At 38.4% G+C, this 6,301-nt stretch overlaps 1 non-coding gene across 1 annotated transcript; it reads left to right on the top strand.

Moving 5' to 3' along the window:
• Positions 1-2,503: 2,503 nt before the first annotated feature.
• Positions 2,504-2,702, top strand: LOC131321527 (U2 spliceosomal RNA). Its single transcript, XR_009198567.1, has one exon. It is a non-coding gene; the product is annotated as a U2 spliceosomal RNA (small nuclear RNA).
• Positions 2,703-6,301: the final 3,599 nt, after the last annotated feature.

The following is a 6,301-nucleotide window of genomic DNA, read 5'->3' as shown; positions in this document are numbered from 1 at the left end:
TTTTAATTGAATAGGCCTTTAGCTAGTTAACTGATTTTCTTGTAACGAAAGCATAACCAACAAAGAATGCTGCCATTGATGAGAAATAATTTGATGATGAGTAATTTTACATTCTATATGAATGTCTCAGTGAAGTGATTTCATTGGAGATCGATTTAAGTTGTTTAATGAAATCTTCATGGATGAAACTCTTGGAAACCCCTCGCACTGGCTTCTTGTGCGTCTCTTTTGGTTGAAAAATCCTTACACTAATTAATGTTTAAAGGCTGGCCTTTTATAGTCTCCAGCCAACCAGGACTAAAATGAACCAATCAATAAAAAATTGCATCACATGCGTCTCCGGCGTATTTGAATTGCGCCAAGTGCGTGCATCCTGATTAATTTGCATTCTTTTCGTAAGGCACATTTAAGTCGTGCCCCAGCTCGGCGCACCCAGAATTTATTCTTTTTGTATTGTGTCTCAGGCGCAAATGAATTGCTCCCTGGGCACATCCTATTTTTTCCCTTTCTGTAATGCGCCCCAAGCGCATATGAATTGCGCCTTGGGAACATTCAGTACGTTTTTCTGTTTTGACGTACTCCAATAAACTACTGAAATAGACATTCAGTTTTTAATAAAACAGCCAAGAGGCATACCAATGCACCAACACTTCACATAAAAATCCATCATTTTGATTCAAAACACATTTATAGTTGTTGCCAAACAATGTATCATTCAGATTGACGCTTCCAAAAAAAATACCAATCGCAAGCAAGAATATCGGTTGGTCCAATGTGGGGAAAGAGAAACTATATGTTCAACTCCCATTTATGGTTGGATCCCGCCATGTTTTAGTACTTTAAAAACACTATTTATTGATGTATAATGGGTCTTGATCCAATTTAAAATGAGAAACATACACGCGTTTTAAAGGAACGAATCATATTTTGACCCATCGAGCGTAAAATGGTCACTTCATTAGATATACAAATGATTTTTTTATCCAAACTACTTGGGCTACAAAGTAAATTGGACAAGCTTTCTAATGGTTCAAAGCATGCGAAAATTGGAGTTCGGGAGTGCCCGGGACAAGTCCGCAAAGTTTAACATGTTATGCGCCAAAATTGCGCCTCAGGCGCCCTCCATTGCGCCCAGGCGCATTACAATGCGCTTTGGGCGCATCCTGAACCTTGCAAACAATTCCAACTTTGCGGACTTGCCCCAAACACTCCCGAACTCCAATTTGGTCATGGATTGAACCGTTAGAAGGCTTGTCCAATCTAATTTCCTACCTAATTGGTTGCAATGAAATATAATTTTTACATCAAAATACATGACCATTTTACCCTCAGTTGGTCAAAAAACAAATTCTTTCAATAAAACACTAGTATCGTTTTTATGTTAAATTGGATTAAGACCAATTATATAATGATAAATAAGGTTTTAAGTGTATTAAAAGATGATAAAAACATCCAATTAAAATAATGAAATTTTATTTATGAAAAGTCAGTCGAAGGGAGATTGATTCAAAGATCATTGGAGCGACAAAGGCTAAAGTTCGTTTTCACTCCCATTTACACATTCTAAGTTCTGTTTGACGCACACATCCCTAGTTCTATGGTACTCGTTCATTCTGTAAGAGTGTCCTCAAGGCTCATTGGGCTTTCCACAATTCATTAAATAATCAAAAATCATTTCAACATTAGGATTCACCCAAGGCGAAATTTATGGTGAGGGTAAGAGATAACCAGAGATAGTCGAGCTCAAAGGAGTGCTCTTTTGGAGAGTCTTTTTTTTTTTTTTTGTAATGTTATTGCATATGATCCAGTAATAGTTAAGTTTTCTCTCAATTCGTGTGTGAATGTTGGGTTTTGATCCTCGACACGCTACATGAGTCCACTCAAAAAGCTTTAGTACAAGTTTATTTTGGTAAGTGGCTTTTTATTGAGAAAAAAACAAACTAAAAAACAAGGACCAAGGAGATATTGGAAACCCTTGAGAGTCCAACAAAAAAAAACCCTGCCATGTACAAGACAAGGTCCAAACCAAAACATAAAGAAGAAAGGAATAACAAGACTAAAAAGCAGAACAAAGGGAACTGCAGGGGTACCAAAGACTTCTTGAAGCTAGAACCAACTCAAACACATTCTAAGCTATACAGAGCTGCGTATTGAACTCATTGTTGGGCAATTTAGAGGGCTAATTTAGATATCTAATGGATAATTTTTTTTTTTTTTTTTGGGGGGGGGGGGGGGGGGGGGGGGGGGGGGAGGCGATTATTCCAAGCAATCTGATACTCAATAGATTCAGCAGTTACAATGTAATATGTGGACACAATGACTCACTAGGTGCTCAGAGGCTTCAAACAACCGAGTCGAACTGACGGCACAAACCAAGCAGAATATGTGCAAAAGCAGTAAAACCCAGTTTGTTACTTTGGGGTTTGTTTCCCACATCAACTAAGCAGAAAAACGAGGAGAGAAAACTTGACTATAAAATAGGCAGCCCAAGAGAAGAGAAGACATACCTTTCTCGGCCTTCTGGCAAAGATCAAGTGTAGTATCTGTTCTTATTAGTTTAATATCTGATATGTGGGCCGTCGGTTAACTCTTTATTAAATTAATAATTTTTTGAGGAGAGGGCCCACTACAGTAGCTTGGTACTGGGGCCTCTAATGTGTTGCCTTGCTGTTGCATTATTGCCTTGGCTTGGCGTACCCCAACCCAACCAAGTTCAAATATTTCTGCTACTTCGGGTTTGGAACCAAATTAGTTGGCTTGACATATGCGGATCTGTATAATTGAGAAGTACTAGTATTTTGTCGACTGTTAAATTACAACAGGGTTAGTCTCTTTCCTTGTTAAGCGGATCATCAATCAGCTCTAGTTTTTAACTCCTTCAAATTAATGTCTTAAGCTCCCGCTCTCAATTCTTACAATGTACTTGCGCACTCAATCCTCGCACTCTCAATTCGTAATTTTACAATCTACTATATGAGATCCTTGGTGAAGTGATTCGGTTGGAGATCGATCCAAGTTGTTCAATAAGTCCACATCTTCATGGATGGAACTCTTGGAATCCCTTCCTATACTGGCCTCTTGTGCCTCTCTTATGCTTGAATAACCCTTGGAGTCACTTCGTACAGGCTTCTTGTGCCTCTCTTATGCTTTAAAAATCATTATAATGTTTGAAGGATCGCCTTTTTTTAGTCTCGCTCCAATTTGGACTAGAAAAACTCAGTTTAAAAAACAAATTAAAAATATTTGCAACATCACATGTGCCTCAGGCGTATTTAAGTTGCGCCTGGGCGCTTTCACATTTTCTATCCTTTTGTAATGTGCCTCAGGCGCAATTGAATCGCACCCCGGGCGCATTCTATTTTCTCTCATTCTGTAGGGCGCCTCGAGCGAATTTCAACTGCAGTTGGGAGCATTCATTTTTTTTTTTTTTCTGTTGATGTAATTTCATTCCTATGTACAACATCCAGTGGCTTATAGATTTCAAGAATTTGAAGGTGCGATTGATTTCCAGGAACAAACCCATGGATTGATCATTAGGCTTCAACGCAGCTCCACCTTGGCTACTCTCCGTACTTCTTCAACTCTATCCCACCTTTCAGCAACAGCTTGAACTTTACTGAGTGTAGTAGCTAGCCAGCATTTTTAGGTTCCAAAAATAAGAGCCATTTTGCTACATATTCCCCTCATTTTTTGGTTCCCATGAACTCTACAGGTTGCCAATAGCGCTCCCAAAATCCTACCACATGGAAGAGTAACTTGTTTCAGAATCATACCAAATGCTAATTCCATGACCGACCCAACAAATCCTCATTGAGCTTCCCATTTCGAATCTCCATTACATGGCATAAACAACTCTACAGCCTTCAAAGTGGCTTGAAGCAAATAATAAGCTCAAGAAGGTCATACTATTATGCTCCATTCCTTCTTCTGCCATTTGACGACAAAATTGTAGGACTTCAAAACCTAGCCCATGGTCATATTATATCAGCTCTCCATCAATAAGACCTGATATAATAGCACTCCAAGTAATGTTGTTCTCTATGTCCCCAAACTTTGCATAAAAATCCAACAATGAAGTTTGGAAAACACTGTGATGAAGTCCATTTTCAATAGCAAAATCAGACATTTTGCCTTGAAAAAGATTAACATTCTTCCCAGAAGCTGAGATACGCAAGGTCAATGTCCCACTGCTAGGCCTTTATTCACCTTGCAGTTTGTTAAAACAATTGTCAACTTCCAACATATCCTGTCTTGAAATGTACCAAGAAATCAAGACATGGTCAACTTGCATTTCAATTGAATAGGCTTTTTACCTAGTTAACTGATTTTCTTGTAACGAAAGCATAACCAACAAAGAATGCCGCCATTGATGAGAAATAATTTGATGATGAGTAATTTTAGATTCTATATGAATGTCTCAGTGAAGTGATTTGATTGGAGATCGATGTAAGTTATTCAATGAAATCTTCTTGGATGGAACTCTTGGAAACCCTTTGCACTGGCTTCTTGTGCGTCTCTTTTGGTTGAAAAATCCTTACCCTAATTAATGTTTAAAGGCTGGCCTTTTATAGTCTCCAGCCAACCAGGACTAAAACGAACCAGTCAAAAAAAAATTTGCATCACATGCGCCTCGAGCATATTTGAATTGCGCCAAGGGCGTGCATCCTGATTAATTTGCACTCTTTTCGTAAGGCACATATAAGTCCGGCCCGGCTGGCGCACCCAGAATTTATTCTTTTTGTATTGTGTCTAAGGCGCAATTGAATTGCTCCCTGGGCACATCGTATTTTTTCCCTTTCTATAATGCGCCTCAGGCGCATATGAATTACGCCTGGGGAGCATTCAGTACGTTTTTCTTTTTTGATGTAATGAACTACTGAAATAGACATTCAGTTTTTCATAAAACAGCCAAGAGGCATACCAATGCACCAACATTTCACATAGAAATCCATCATTCTGATTCAAAACACATTTATAGTTGTTGCCAAACAATGTATCATTCAGATTGATGCTTCCAAAAAAAATACCAATTGCAAGCAAGAAAATCGGTTGGTTCAATGTGAGGAAAGAGAAACTATATGTCCAACTCCCATTTATGGTTGGATCCTGCCATGTTTTAGTACTTTAAAAACACTATTTATTGATATATAATGCGTCATGATCCAATTTAAAATGAGAAACATGCACACGTTTTGCCGGAACGAATCATATTTTGACCCATTGAGGGTAAAATGGTCACTTCATTAGATATACAAATGATTTTTTTATCCAAACTACTTGGGCTAGAAAGTAAATTGGACAAGCTTTCTAACGGTTCAAAGCAAGCGAAAATTAGAGTTCGGAAGTGCCCGGGGCAAGTCCGCAAAGTTTAACATGTTATGCAGCAAAAATTGCGCCTCAGGCGCCCTCCTTTGCGCCCAGGCACATTACAATGCGCCCCGGGCGCATCCTGAACCTTGCAAACAATTCCAACTTTGCGGACTTGCCCCAGACGCTCCCGAACTCCAATTTGGTCGTGGATTGAACCGTTAGAAGGCTTGTCCAATCTAATTTCCTACCAAATTGGTTCCAATGAAAAATAATTTTTACATCAAAATACATGACCATTTTACCCTCAATTGGTCGAAAAACAAATTCTTTCAATAAAACGCTCGTATCGTTTTTATTTTAAATCGGATTAAGACCAATTATATAATGATAAATAAGGTTTTAACTGTATGAAAAGACGATGGAAATGACCAATTAAAATAATGAAAATTTATTATTTATGAAAAGTCGGTCGAAGGGAGACCGATTCAAAGATCATTGGAGAGACAAAGGCTAATGTTCGTTTGCACGCCCATTTAAACATTCTATGTTACGTTTGACGCACACATACCTAGTTCTATGGTACTTGTTCATTGAGCTCTCCACGCTTCATTAAATAATCAAAAACCGTTTCATCATCAGAATTCACCAAAGACGAGATTTGTGGTGAGGGTGAGAGATAACCAGAGGGAGTCGAGCTCAAAGTAGTGATCCTCTTGAGCGTCTTTTTTTTTTTTATTGTAATTTTATTGCGTATGATCCAATAATAGTTAAGTTTTCTCTCAATTCGTGTGTGACTTTGATCCTTGACGCGCTACACGAGTCCACTCAATGAGCTTTAGTACAAGTTTGTTTTGGTAAGTTGCTTTTCATTGAGAAAAAACAAACTAAAAAACATGGACCAAGGGGATATTGGATACCCTTGAGAGTCCAACACAAAAACCTGCCATGTACTAGAGAAGGTCCAAACCAAACAAAAAGAAGAGAGGAATTA

This window comes from Rhododendron vialii, chromosome 3a (assembly GCF_030253575.1).
Source record: "Rhododendron vialii isolate Sample 1 chromosome 3a, ASM3025357v1".
Classification (NCBI taxonomy): Eukaryota; Viridiplantae; Streptophyta; class Magnoliopsida; order Ericales; family Ericaceae; genus Rhododendron; species Rhododendron vialii.
The sequence above is the reverse complement of the archived record's forward strand: the minus strand, read 5'-3'. Positions and strand labels throughout refer to the sequence as shown.